Source organism: Triturus cristatus, chromosome 12 (genome assembly GCF_964204655.1).
Source record: "Triturus cristatus chromosome 12, aTriCri1.1, whole genome shotgun sequence".
In the NCBI taxonomy this organism is placed as follows: domain Eukaryota; kingdom Metazoa; phylum Chordata; class Amphibia; order Caudata; family Salamandridae; genus Triturus; species Triturus cristatus.
The window spans coordinates 195,199,769-195,215,799 of NC_140595.1; the positions used below are offsets into that span (position 1 = coordinate 195,199,769).

Genomic DNA, 16,031 nt, shown 5'->3' on the forward strand with positions numbered 1-16,031 from the left:
ATTTCTACTCTCCAGCTTTCTCTCTATCCCTCTCTTAAACCCTCTTTCTCTGCTCACAGTATACCTGTCTCTCTACCCATCGCTCTCTATACTCACACTCTATTCCTCTCTGTACCTCTAGCTCTAAACCTCTCTCTCCAGCTTTCTCTCTATCCCTCTCTTAAACCCTCTTTCTCTACACCTCTTAACCCTGTCATCATGCCAGCTGCAGTTATAGAAAACATCCTGTAAAACATAACACCTCCTCTAGGTCAGCCAAAAGGGTGTCTACATCTCTATGTATCAGCAGGAGTTAATCAATGGAAATACGTTAAAATATTTTATCTAGGGGACGTGTCTCAAAGATTGTTTATTGTTTGCCAGGAGGGGTATGTCATGGGGAGAGTGGACACGCAAGAATGTACCCATGTTCTGCCGGGTAACTGGAAAGAGGCTCTTGCCAGGGGTGAGACGGAGAACACAGAGCCTGTTCCTCGGATTGACTCCCCCTCCCTTCTCTCCTGCCAGCTGCAGTTATATAAAACATCCTGTCAAACAGCACCCCTCCTCTAGGTCAGCCAAAAGGGTATCCACATCTATCTGTATTAGCTGGAGTTAATCAATGGAAATACGCTGAAATATTTTAGCTAGGGAACGTGTCTCAAATATTATTTATTATTTGCCAGGAGGGGTATGTCATGGGGTGAGTGGACACGCATGAATGTACCCATGTTCTGCAGGGTAACTGGAAAGAGGCTCTTGACAGGGGTGAAAGACGTGAGTGCTGCAGGGCACACTGGCCACAGCTGACAGACCCCTGTGCTGATAAGAGATCGCATTGAAGCAAGGCCGACATGCAGGCCCTGCTAAGAAACTTTAGCCGAGACCAGTGACATATACACAGCCATAAATAAGTGCCAAGGCAATCGGCAAGCTGACCTTTGCTAATTTTCGCCGCTGCCTCCCTTCCTCCACAACCACCCCCCACCCCCCAAACCCCATTGCTTCTTTACGAAGCCTCTGTCTGGATTGATCTCTCATGGAGTCTGCCATTTACAATAAAAAATTATTTAGTTACAAGAACATTTGGGTAAACTGTCCAAGGAACATAGAGGCGTGTCAAAAGACGCAGAGACAGCAGAGAGAGACATCCTGCATGCTTACTGCTTTGGCAGGCATCAGTTTCCAACTTGATGCGAAATTGACTCAACTGCACACACACACGCACTCACACATTCACACACACGCATTCATTTCTACTTTTATTTGTTCTGCAAAGAAAGTTTAGCCGTGAGTAGGTAGATATACACAGACATACATCAGTGCCAAGGCGATCGGCCAGCTGCCCCGTGATACTTTTCTCAGCTGCCTTCCCTCCTCCACAACCATCCCCCCCCCACCACCCCCAAAACCCCATTGCTCTCTGCCTCAATGTAAACATGCACGCGCTCTATATATTTACAAAGAACAAGCATGGGAGGTTTTAGTCTGGACGGAACTCTGGGTAACCTGGAGACAAGGCAAACTTTTCAGAATAATTATTCCTCCTCCACAAGCGCATGAAGCCGGATTCTACAGCTCCTTCCTCTCTGCTGGGAACAGACAACAGGCGCCACTGTGCCACACGGCAGACAGAATTACTTTCACTTTCGCGCTTTGACCTTTGCATTCCCCCCTCCCTTCTCACCCAGCCCTTTGATGCTCTGCTCGCATCTCCCTCCTCCCTGGGCCTTAAGGGAGACAGAGACATCCTCCTTAATTGCTGTTTCCCCTCTGAGCCCGAGAACACATCGGGTCCTGTTGATCAACTCTGAACTCCGATACATTGCTCTCAAGTGACCGTATGTCAGAGGAAACATGCAGCAGGCACTTAAATGACCTATGGGGCCCCAATAATGCGAAACGCTACGAAAATCAGATAGAAATCTGTACAAACCAACACGAGTCACATGCCATGTGTGTCACATAATTCCACTCCTCCCTACATGACTCCACTCCACACAATGGCATTCCACATCACACAATTGCACTCCAAGTTACACATCTGCCCTTCATGCCACACAATTGCTCTCCATGCTGCACAATTCCATGTCTCACAATTCGACTCCACATCACAGAATCCCACGCAACCAAGTTCCACGCAACGTAATTCAACTCCACACCACATAATTTCATGCCATATATTACCCCTTCAAGTCACATAATTCCACTCCACCTCTGTTCAATCCACTCCATACCACATCATTTCAACCCATGCCACAAAATTTCCATGCAACACAATTCAACATCTCATCATTCCACTCGTGCCACAAATTGACACTCACACAATTCCATACCACATAATTCTAGTCCATACCACATAATTCCACTTCAGTGCACAACATATAAATCCACATCATGCCACATACTATGCCACATTATTTCACTCCCTACAACATAATTCCACTCAGTGTCACATAATGCCTCTTCCCTTTCGTGCCGCATAATTCAGATCAACATATTTCCACTCAAATCAATTCATTGCCATGCGGCACAATTGCACATCACGTAAATCCATGCCACATATTTGTACTATATGCCACACACTTTCACTCCACACCACATAATTCCACACCACGTCACATAATTCCACTCCACATCACTTAATCCCACTCCACACAATTGCACTCCATGTCACACTGTGGCACTCATCACAATTCAATGTCTCAAAAGTTCACTCCATGGCACAGAATTGCACGCCATACAATTTCACACCACACAATGGCATTCCACATCACACATTTGCACTCCAAGTTACACATCTGCCCTTCATGCAACACAATTGCTCTCCCTGCTGCACAATTCCATGTCTCACAATTCGACTCCACATCACAGAATCCCACGCAACCAAGTTCCACGCAACGTAGTTCAACTCCAAAACACATAATTTCATGCCATATATTACCCCTCCAAGTCACATAATTCCACTCCACCTCTTTTCAATCCACTCCATACCACATCATTTCACCCCATGCAACATAATTTCCATGCAACACAATTACACATCTCAGAATTCCACTCAGGCCACAAATTTCCATTCACACAATTCCATGCCACATTTTTCTACTCCATACCACATAATTCCACTTCAGTGCACAACATATAAATCCACATCATGCCACATACTATGCCACATAATTTCACCCCCTACAACATAATGGCTATCTGTGTCACATTATGCCTCTTCCCTTTCGTGCCACATAATTCTGATCAACATATTTCCCCTCAACTCAATTCCTTGCCATGCGACACAATTGGAAATCACGTACATCCATGCCACATTATTCTACTATATGCCACACACTTACAGTCCGAACCACATAATGCCACACCACCACACATAATTCCACTCCACATCAGTTAATCCCACTTCACACAATTGCACTCCATGTCACACTGTGGCACTCATCACAATTCCATGTCTCAAAATTACACTCCATGGCACACAATTGCACGCCATACAATTTCACACCACACAATTCCATGCCGAAAAAAACAGCACCACTTAAAGCCAATCCATGGCATGTAATGCCATGCCACACAATTCAAATCAACATAATTCGGCTCCATGCCACATAATTCCAAGGGACGTAATTCCACTCAACACCACACAATTCATTACCATGTCACATAATTCCACTCCATGCTATAATTAGCACTCCACTCAGTGACACTCCATGTCACCCAATTGCACTCCACATCACACAATTGCATTTCACGCCACACAATTCCACGTTGCACAATTCCACTCCATGCAACACAATTCTGCACCACACAATTCAACTCCATGCCACCTAAGTGCACTCCACCCTCATATTTCCAATCCAAGCAACATAATTCCACTCCATGTCGCATAATTCCAATCCTCTCAATGCCGCACAATACCATGTCAAACAATTCCATGCAACACAATTCTTCTCCACAATTTTTCACGCCACCTAATTCTACTCTACACCACATAATTATGCGACAGAATTCTACTATATGCCACACACTTTCACTCAACACCACATAATTCCACACCACGTCACATAATTCCACTCCACAACACTTAATCCCACTCAACACAATTGCACTCCATGTCACACAGTGGCACTCCTCACAATACCATGTCTCAAAATTTCACTCCATGGCACACAATTGCACGCCATACAATTTCACACCACACAATTCCATGCAAAAAAAATTGCACCACTTAAAGCCAATCCATGGCATGTAATGCCATGCCACACAATTCAAATTGACATGATTCGGTTCCATGCCACATAATTCCACGGCACGTAATTCCAGTCAACACCACACAATTCATTACCATGTCACATAATTCCACTCCATGCTATATGGTTTCCACTCCACTCAGTGACACTCCATGTCACCCAATTGCACTCCACATCACACAATTGCATTTCAAGACACACAATTCCACGGTGCACAATTCCACTCCAGGCAACAAAATTACACTCCATGCAACACAATTCGGCACCACACAATTCAACTCCATGCCACCGAAGGGCACTCCACCCTCATATTTCCAATCCAAGCCACATAATTCCACTCCATGTCGCACAATTCAAATCCTCTCAATGCCGATCAATACCATGCAACACACCTCTTCTCCACATACTTTCACGCCACCTAATTCTACTCTACACCACATAATTCCACTAGTCAACACCCCACAATACCATGCCACACAATTCAACTCCATCCCACACAATTTCACTCCATGCAACATCACAACTCCACATCATGCAACATAATTCCACTCCATGACACATAATTTTACATTATACCACACTGTACCACCTACATTTAAGCTCCCCAAAACAACATAATTTCACACCACACAATTCCACACCAGACAATTCCATGCCAAAACATTCCATGTCACATCTCATAATTCTACTCCACAGAGCATAATTCCACTCCTTGCCCCTTAATTCTATGCCACACCACTTGATTTCACACCATGTCACATAATTCCACTGCACGGCACTGAATTCCTCTCCACAGAATTGCACACCACGTCACATAATTGTAGTTCACGCCACACACTAACATTTCTATCTCAGTGAATGCAAAATAATTCCACTACACATAATTCCATGCCACATAAAGTGCTCTCCACTTCTCATAAATCCACACCACATAATTCCATTCCATGGCACACAATTGCATGCCACGTAATTCCATACCACACCCCATAATTCCACACCACATCACATAATCCCACTCCACCCCCATACTTCCTCTCCGCAGAATTGCACTCCATGTCACACAATTGCATACCACGCCACACAATTCCATGTCTCACAATTTCCCTCAACACCCCACAATTCGAGGACACACCACACAAATCCACACCAAATAATTCCATGCCATAACACATAATTAGACTCCATGGAACGTCATTCCATGCCACATAATTCCACTCCACTATTAATGAATCCACTCAATAACATACTACCACTTAGCGGGACATAATTAAAGTCCACCACATAATTTCATTCCATGCCACATATTTCCACTCCATTCCAGGAGACATACTTCCATTCCTCTCAACACAATTCCATGCCACACAATTCAATGCCACACAATTACACTCCACACCATATAATCCTACTCCACGCCATGCCAACTAATTCCACACCACATCCCTTAATTCGACACCATGCCACATATTTTAAATCCAGGGAACATAATTCATTTCCATACAATTGCAGTCTATGCCACACCACGCCAAACAATTCCACAACTCACAATTCAGCTCCATGCCACACAGTTCCAAACCACTCAACATACTTTAATGCCACATAATTTCACCCCACACAACAAAATTTCACTCTGCATATTTCCAGACTACTTGACACCACGTATTTCTACTCTCCAGGTTTCTCTCTATCCCTCACTTAAACCCTCTTTCTCTGCTCACAGTATACCTGTCTCTCTACCCATCGCTCTCTATACTCACACTCTATTCCTCTCTGTACCTCTAGCTCTAAACCTCTCTCTCCAGCTTTCTCTCTATCCCTCTCTTAAACCCTCTTTCTCTACACCTCTTAACCCTGTCATCATGCCAGCTGCAGTTATAGAAAACATCCTGTAAAACATCACACCTCCTCTAGGTCAGCCAAAAGGGTGTCTACATCTCTATATATCAGCAGGAGTTAATCAATGGAAATACGTTAGAATATTTTATCTAGGGGACGTGTCTCAAAGATTGTTTATTATATGCCAGGAGGGGTATCACAAAATGTAAGTACAGCAAACCTATCGCAAGGCTTATTGCACAACTGCAAAATGTCAGGGTTATACACATTGGAATTAAGGGGGTGCAGAAGTTTAAAGGGGTACATTATTGGGCGTTTGCGTTCCAGATTTCAAGGGGAGGCTTGAGTAGCTCACTTACATCCCATCGTATCGTAGCAGTTCAAATTGTTGGCACGCTTGTGTGGCGCAGTGGGTTATAGACACATGAATGTGTAACCTAAATACGGTGCTATGTAACGCGCTCCAATACCTTTGTGTCGGGTTAGCACTATATAAAAAATACAAAAAGAAGGAGTTTACTAACCGTCATTTGGGACCCCTCCAAACGCCACGGAGTGCTTTTTTTATATAAGGCTCAATCAACAATGACCATCGGGTTGCAAGCAACGCTCGTGCAGGCAGTCCCTCCAAAACTGACTCAGGGTAAAATTACATCAAGACAGGCGCGCAACACCCATTGGACTCGAAGGATTTCAGACCCCTCCCCCCCCCCCCCCCGTCGTGTGTGCCAGCCCGGGATGAGACAGGTTCCCGGGCATAGACACAGCCGCACCCGAGCACTTCACAGGTCTTTAAAGACCATTTGCGTGTTAATGAGGCCTCGCTGTTGTGTCACCCCTTTTACGAGACCCTGCAGCTCCACGCTGCCTATTGCTTAACGTTTCAGACCCTCCCCCCCTCAAAACATGTATTCTAAACCCCCCCCCCCCCCAAAAAAATTTGGCTTACGTTGCGCCTCTGCAACAAGACAACACGTACGTAAAACAACTCTCACGCACCTCAAGGGAGATACTACTGCCACTGTGTACCGGGTGGGCAAACGTAGGGGGGGGTTTACAAGGCTGCACCGCCGCAGGTCTGTCACTTTGCCTCGTAAAAAAAAAAAACACGTACAGCCGGGGAAAAGGGCTTGCGAATCAGACCCGTAGCACAGCTTCCACAACTGCATTAGCAAGAAACACTCAAACACTGTCGCTGGTGCACCCTGGCGATGCCTGCAACAGTCTGCGCGTGCTAGAGTGACTCCACACAACACCTGGAAGGGTTCAAACATCTCGTCGTTTGTTCGGGTGCGAAATGTCTCCGGAGTTACTTGGGGGCATATTTTCAAGCCAGGCCAAAAAATTATCGCCGCTTTCGCGGCACAAAAAAAGCAGAAAAAACGGCGAAAAAGGGCTTAATAATATGCTCTATGGAATTCCAATTCAAGTCCATGTTATATGTCCTAAACATTTAGCATGGCCTTTAATTTAAATTACATAGAGCATATTAGCAAGCCCATCATCGCCGTTTTAGCGGCAGTTTTCCGAGGCTAAAGCGCCGATAATTTACACGCCTGCCTTGTTAATATGCCCCATAGAGCTTTGGTCACATTATAATACCCCTGACTAGCGTGAAATGACTCGCACAAAATCTACAGCTAAGTGTGCTTCCAGGTTTCCTTCTCTTTGGCAGGTAGCTCAGTCGCTGCATGCAGTAACAAGAAAACATTCAGAGTCATGTGGCAAGGGCATTAGTACACGGTGACTACATACTGGCCGCAATCCACGACGGGCCGAACGAAGGGCAGCTTTGGGGGAAGATACATTACCAAAAAAACACACTGTGAGACTGCAGTAAGTTAGACACCACATTCAATTCCACAACATGGCGCTATAAAAGGGGACAGGTGTGTACGGGCCGGGGGGCTGGAATAGGAGGCTCCTACAATCGGGCACTCTTTGCTCACCTGCAACTACTTTATGAAAATCAATTTTGAGGAGGAACACAGCACAAGCAGTTTCCTTTAACGAAGGGTCACAAGGACAGACCTGCAAACCCTCCCGATGTAAGCGGGAGACTACCGATTTCAAGGCTAGTCTCCCGCCTCACGATTCAAGCATCCACAAAAAAGATTCCTCGGAGATTCAGCTGACAGGTCTTGCAATTGTGTAACGTCCGAAATATTACAGCAAGACTCAGCGTGGAGAGGCAGGGGGCACTAGAAGGGGTGACAAACCAACAAAGCACCATTCCCAATCAATAGGCCTTTCAAAGACCTGTGAAGTACTCGGTGGCACTGTGTGGGTGCCCGGAAAACTGTTTCAGGCCAGTCTGCCACACATGGGGGGGGGGGGGGTGGCACCGCCACCTGTTAATTGGGACTTCCTCTCTCTGCCTGGCATAGCACTCCATGAAGAAACAAACGTGCATTTGGTCCGGCAGCAGCACAACTTTAATAGCCCATACATGGCAGTAAGCCGATTCAAGGCAGCATTCAACGGGGGGCAGACACACATTTAAGGGGGGATGGGATTGGCCATCCCAGTGCAAGGTTCTCCGCTCACGCACCACCCACCACCCCTCTCAGAAAAACAATAACATTTTACTCCCTCACCAGAAAAAGGTACACTTACCTTAGATTCAAATCACAACACTCGAACCTCTCCTTCGCAACTGCTCACAAACACATGCTCGCCGGGAAATACAATACTGCCTCGGCAGTCTGCGTCGTGTTTCAAACGCGAACATTTCAGGGGTGAGTACAAACCACTACTTCTAACATTAAAAAAAAAATAAGGAGACACATTCGACAGAGTCCGGTTGCGCACATCCCAAAACAGTCCAGCTGGTGAGTTCTAGGAAACTTGGAGCAAAAACACACTGAGGGCACTGCGGACTACACTGCCACAACACAAGGGGAGGGGAAAAAAAAATACAGAGGTCACGTGTCAGCAGCACACACAAATTGATACAAGCGGGGCCTCGGGCTGCAACGTAAAGCACTACCTGCCGTTAACTGACAAAGTGCCGCTCCTCCCCCTCCTCCCCAAACTCAGTAGTTTGCCGGGACAATAACTCAAGGGGGCCAAATGCGAGGGGCACAATGCACGCCAATAATAAATCCAATTTGTTTGTGGGAGGCTTTCAGAAAAACACATTTGGGGACAGGCGCCTTCATTACAATATTACAGGAAGTGGGCAGGCAGTTTACAGCGTCTCCCATTAAGCCCTAAAGCTAAAGCACACACAGGGATGTGGTCTGTCGGATTTAAATGCCGAATTTGGTGCAGGAAAACAGGGATAGAGCCTCGAGGTCGCGTCCACAGCCTGTGATTCTGTGCTAATCACTTCATCTCCCCGTGCATAAATGTGTAATGTAAATACGATGATACGTAAAGCGCACAAAAACCTTCGGATCGAGTGCGCGCTATATAGAAAGATGCAAAATTAACCCCCCCGCACAAAAAAAAAAAAAAACTGGCGTCACTACAGCTCGGGCAGGATGCGAAATGTTTCCAGACTTAAATAGAGCTTTTGGCCCATTTAAATGCCCCGGAGTAGCGTACAATAACTAGCACTACATCTAAAGCAAAGTGTGCGTCCAGCTATTCTTCTTTTTGCCAGGGTAGCTTAGTGGCTCCATGCGGTAACAAAACCAATTTAAAAATTATGTGGCCAGGACTTTAAGTCGGATGAAAAAACGAGGGGTCTCTCAAAGAGGCGTGGCAAATGTATTTAAGGTCGTGGCTTACAAACACATGAGCTAAAAAACTATGCTCCGCATACTGTGCCGCTTCAATTTTATTTTGATGTTTCTGTCATTGCATCCAGATATATGAGACAGAAGTGCATCATGCCAACAAGTCAGGCCTATTGACTTTGTCAACAGTTGTTAGTTGGATACCATAAAAAAAAATCAAATGTGCATGTTTTTGCTACAGCAGAACGCCCAGGCTCTTACGCCTCCTCCTCCCACTCCTAGGTACATAACAGATTTCAGAAGTGCCACTGGCAAGGCAGAAAGCAGCAGACATGTTAGAGTGAAAGTTGATGAACATCACGCTGAACTTTACATGTATTAGCATACAACACTTGCGTTTCCATGTATCTGCATACCATGTGGTTCCTGCTTTCAGTTCACGTGTTTACACTAGTTAATTATCCCTCGATGAAAGCGCACATATAGATGTGTGCGTCCCACCCTGCTGCCGGAATATCCCTGCGTGCACGTTTTTTTACTCTGCGCAGGAAGTACACCAAGGCTATCGGCCAGCGAAACCTTTGTGACTTTTCGCGGTTGCATCCATTCCTCCACAACCATCCCACCCAAAAAAAAAAACACACACATTGATTGATTGCTTAAAAAGCCTCTTCCTCTATAGATCTCTCACGGCCTCTGCCATATACAAGAAAAAAAAAATACACTGCACAAAAAAGATTGGGGGAACTGTCAAACAAACATAGAGGCTTGGCAAATCACTCTGGGGGTAAAACGGTATTTTGCGAATAATGTGCTAAGCCGAGCAGATTGTAATACTAAGTGCAATAATATGAAAGCCCATTTCGCTCTCAACCTCCATCAATCGGCCTCGCTATATACCTTTATACCTCTTTCTATACCTCGGGCTCAAAATCTCTCTCTACCTCTCTTTACCAGTCATTACAAATATTTGTGTAGCTCTCTCCATATCTCTATACCTCTATCTCTAACACAATCTACGGCTCTCGGAACATCTCAACAACGCAATCTGAGTCTCTTTACTGCTCAGGGAAGTTCTTTTGATCTCTCTGTAACTCACAGTAAAACTCTAACTCTCTCTTTTTTCACATCTCGCTCTAACACTCTCTCTAACCCTCTCTCTACCCCTCGGGATCTAACACTAAAAACAAGAGCTCTCTCTAAGTCACAAAAATATATCTCTAACAGACGGTTTAACAATAGCTCTAGTTCTCTCTATACTTCTATACCTTTCTCTCTAGCTATCACACTCATCCTCTAGACCGCTCTCTCTAACTCTATCTCTTCCTCTCTACCTATATCTACCTCTCGCTAACTATCTCAAACTGTCTCAAATTATCACTCTAGCTTGCAGTATACCTGTCTCTCTACCCATCGCTCTCTATACTCTCTCTCTAACCCTCTCTCTATTCCTCTCTGTACCTCTAGCTCAAAGCCTCTCTCTCTCCACCTCTCTCTCTATCCCTCTCTCTTAACCCCTCTTTCTCTACACCTCTTTTAACCCTGCTAACAGCCTCTCTACACAGGTCTCTATAACCACCTTGCTCTACACACCTCTCTCTCTACACACCTCTCTCGCTAGCTACACACCTCTTTCGCTCTCTACACACCTCTCTCTACCTGTAAGCGGAACATGGCGCAAAAAAAGAATGCTTTTACGTACAAAAAAAAAAGCAGGCCCATCACAAAATAGGTATCGCCTTGGGGGGCCAACAACTTTTGCGACAGGCATCGGTTACTGTAGTTGCACCAAGGACACTGTCCACCATAAGTAAAGAGGGAAAGAAACATCTCACACTATATACATCTCTATTTACTTCTCACACACACTCTCTCTCTCTCTCTCACCCTATCAGGATACCTTACAAACACTCTCTCTCTACAACTCACTCACTCTATACCCCTCTCTCTCTACACCTAGCTAACACTCGATCTCTACACCTCGCTCTCGATTCCTCTCTATACAGCCCCTCTATCTCTATCCTTCTCTCTATACCTCTCTCTATTTAAAACTATCTCTCTACCTCTCACTCTACCTCTATTTAACGCTCTGTGGCTGTAACTCACTATTGCTCTCACGGGGCAACACTCTACCTCTATAACTCTCTCTCTACACCTTTCTCTCTAGCCCTCTATTTTTACCTATATCTCTACCTCACTTTCTATCCCTATCGCTCTCTACACCTCTGTCTCTACACCTCTGTCTCTACACCTCTGTCTCTACACCTCTGTCTCTGCACCTCTGTCTCTGCACCTCTGTCTCTGCACCTCTGTCTCTCTAACACTATCTCTCTGATTCTGTAACTCACTCTCAAAAAAACTTCAAAAGTAAATTAATATAAACAACATCTATTTCCTTACTTTTGGCCTAATCGCCGCACACACACTATACTTATACAGTTAGAAGTAAATCGCGGGTGACGCAATTATGCCACACTTAAAGAACTATAAAAAACATTTATTTCTTTACTTTAGGTATAATCACGGCAACCACAATTTACTTATAACAGTAAGGCGCGGGTGCCGCAATTATAACAAAAATAAAGGTGCAGATGTACTGTTTTTTTCTTTACTTTGGGTATAATCGCAGAAACCATGGTTTACTTTGAACGTTAAAAGTAAAGCGCGGGTGGCGCAATTATAGATAAAGTAAAGAAATAGAAGGAACGTCTATTTTTGGGATTTTATCAACGCATTATATCTATGTCTTACATTTTAACTATATGTCTCAGTTCAACATTTGGAGAATTAAAACTTAGATGTGTTTTCGAGGATTTCTATACCTCTATCAGTTTTACAGTAGGTTCAAAACATAGTAAAAACATCACTTGGACACCACTAAAACACATACAGCTCTAGAATCACACTCTACCCGTATACTACAATAGATGGCCTGATGTAATACACGTTGGATCTTCTGGCAGATTTCATTTCCATGCACTCGTTTAGTTACGTCTCCCATACTCAGACACGTTGCGGGTTGATAAGGGAATAATAACCCTTGTAAGCATCATCTACATTTAGCAGACTAGGGTCATAACACCCTTGAACATTCCAACGTATTAATACGAGTGCGCAGCACTTTTGATCAGATGGTCAAAGGGATAGCAAAGGTTCACCGGTTCAACCTACGCCCTCTTTACTCAGGCAGAATATTATTGGCAAGAATTACAAATTTATGTCGATACTGCAGAAATATGCTTTATTTTGAAATTACATTAGACTCATTTTTATTGGGCACTCTTTAATATATATGCGATCTGAGGAAATATATATGTTTCAAGATCAGTCACGTAAGAAACAACACAATATATATATGGACTGCATTAATAGGGAAAGACTACAAACGACTGTACTCAACTCAAACATATAAAATAACTTTTATATAAACTTTAGTTACATTTCATTTCGTCTACATTTGAGAGCACAAACAAATAAATTAATGGGGGAAACATTTTTGTTAACCATTTACAACAATGGTTCCTTAGTTCTAACAGTTGCTGTCTCTCCCACAAGAGTAAATAACTGAACAAGCACACACAAACACTCACACACACACACAAACACACACACAACCACAAAAACACAAAACCACACTCACAAAACAACACACTCGAAAACAAACACACAACAACACTCACACAAACAAAACACAAAACCACACACACAACCACACACAAACAAAACACACAACCAGACACACAAACACACACCCCCACACACACAACCACACTCAACCACACACACACTCAAACACACACACACTCAAACACACACACACAACTACACACACAAAAAAAACCACACACAACCACACAGAGACACAAAACCACACACATACAACCACACACAAACCCCCACACACACACTCGACCACACACGCAAACAAAACACAAAAACACACACAAACACACACACAACCACACACACACTCAACCACACACATAACCAAACACACACACATAACCAACCACACCCACACACACTCAAGCATACACACTCTCAACCATACACACTCTCAACCATACACACTCGACCACACACACTCAACCACACACACTCAACCACACACACTCAACCACACACACTCAACCACACACACTCAACCACACACACTCAACCACACACACTCAACCACACACACACTCAACCACACACACACTCAACCACACACACTCAACCACACACACTCAACCACACACACTCAACCACACACACTCAACCACACACACTCAACCACACACACTCAACCACACACACTCAACCACACACACACTCAACCACACACACACTCAACCACACACACACTCAACCACACACACACTCAACCACACACACACTCAACCACACACACACTCAAACACACACACTCAAACACACACACTCAAACACACACACTCAAACACACACACACACAAACAAAACCACACACACACAACCACACATACAACCACACACATACAACCACACACCTACAAACACACACAAACCCACACACACACTCAACCACACACACACACACTCAACCACACACACACACACTCAAACACACACACTCAAACACACACACTCAACCACACACACACACACTCAAACACACACACTCAAACACACACACACACAAACAAAACCACACACACACAACCACACATACAACCACACACATACAACCACACACCTACAAACACACACAAACCCACACACACACTCAACCACACACACACACACTCAACCACACACACACACACTCACACACACACACAACACACACACAACAACACACACAGACACAACTACACACACACACACAACCACAAACAATTTATGGACTGACAGCATAAATACACAGTCAACAAGCCCGATGAACACTCGGAAAAATTTATAAAGTCACCACCAACTTTCAAACCATCTTGCTGTTGCAAAGTGTGTGCTGTACACATGGCAACACCGTGCCGCAGCGCAGTGTTGCAAGGAATGCTTTGATCCTCGGAGGCTAACAGACCTCAGTCTCTGCATTAGTTAACCCCGTCTTGGCACTGCATGAAAACAGGGTACACACTGTCCAGCATGAAGTGAGACATTGTCCTCAGGGCTGGAGATCCTATTTAGCAATCTGCTTTAAAGATTGTGATTCGTTTAGGACAGTAAACATAAAGGAGCACTGGAAACGCTGATAACATGGATTCCATTTTGCGTATTGACTACAACTTTTAAAAAGCACGCAGTACTGAAACAAGCATTTACACTGCAATAGGTCTCGCATTTAAAAACAGGCTTTTGCAATGCACTAGGTCTTGCATTGACACACGTTTGAGCTATTGGCATTGCACATAACAATGCATTTTAATTTAGATTACTTTTTGAAAACATAAATAGAAAGGATTTGTTAATTACAATACCAAGAGCTTAAACTCTCGTAACTGCGAGACCTATTGCATTTGCAATGCAATAGGTCTCGCATTTGCAAAAGTTTAAGCTATTGGCATTGTTCATGACAATGCCTTTTTTAATCTATTTTATAAAACAAACACATAATGGCATTTAGTTATAATTTACAAAGCCAATAGCTAGTGTGGAATTATTATTAGCAATGCCAGCTGCTCACACTTTTATAATGCGAGACCTATTGCATTGCAAATGCTTGTTGTTCATGATGCAGTTTCTTGTAAGTTACCAGCATGGCAGACACTGGAAATGTATCTGTTAAAGGAGCAAGACTTTGCTGCCCCAGAATGTCAGCTTAAGGGGTGACAGATACTTCTCTAATATGGTGCAAACACATCTCAAAGACCTGAACGAGAGTGGCCTTTGGAATAAATAAATCAAGAGGTTTTCATGAGTTTGTGGGAGCTCATGGCCAAATAAATTAGTTTGAATGTCTTTTTTTCCTCTGATACATTCTAGGTTCTGATAGTGATGGACAATACCACTGTCATGCAGTACTGCAACAAGTGTGTGTGCATGATGTAAGCGGGAATAGGCTTTCTGATGTTGTGCAGAAAAGCAATGATGTCATGGACTTCAGTACATCCAGTGGTATTAATGTTTATTTGGCAAGGGTAATCAAATTCTCTCAGAAGCCCTGAGGCTACTCCAAGTATAGTCCCAAAACATTTCATAGTACAAGGTTACCCACAAGAATTTCTTCAGAACATAAAATGTGAGTTCTGCTCTTTGATATTTCGATGGGTATGCTCCAACATGTGAGATGCTGGTCCTGTGGAACTTCATTATTGTTTGT

The 16,031-nt window shown here is 44.0% G+C and overlaps 1 protein-coding gene and 1 long non-coding RNA gene across 2 annotated transcripts in view; one reads left to right on the plus strand and one right to left on the minus strand.

Moving 5' to 3' along the window:
* LOC146773041 (uncharacterized) overlaps positions 1-8,819 on the minus strand; it is a 335,031-nt gene extending 326,212 nt beyond the window's left edge. The window contains exon 1 of the long non-coding RNA XR_014972401.1: positions 8,685-8,819. This is a non-coding gene — a long non-coding RNA (uncharacterized LOC146773041). The remainder of the gene's footprint in view (positions 1-8,684) is intronic.
* The window catches only part of HYDIN (HYDIN axonemal central pair apparatus protein), a 2,467,744-nt gene that overhangs the window by 1,715,387 nt on the left and 736,326 nt on the right, over positions 1-16,031 (plus strand). The window lies entirely within an intron of this gene.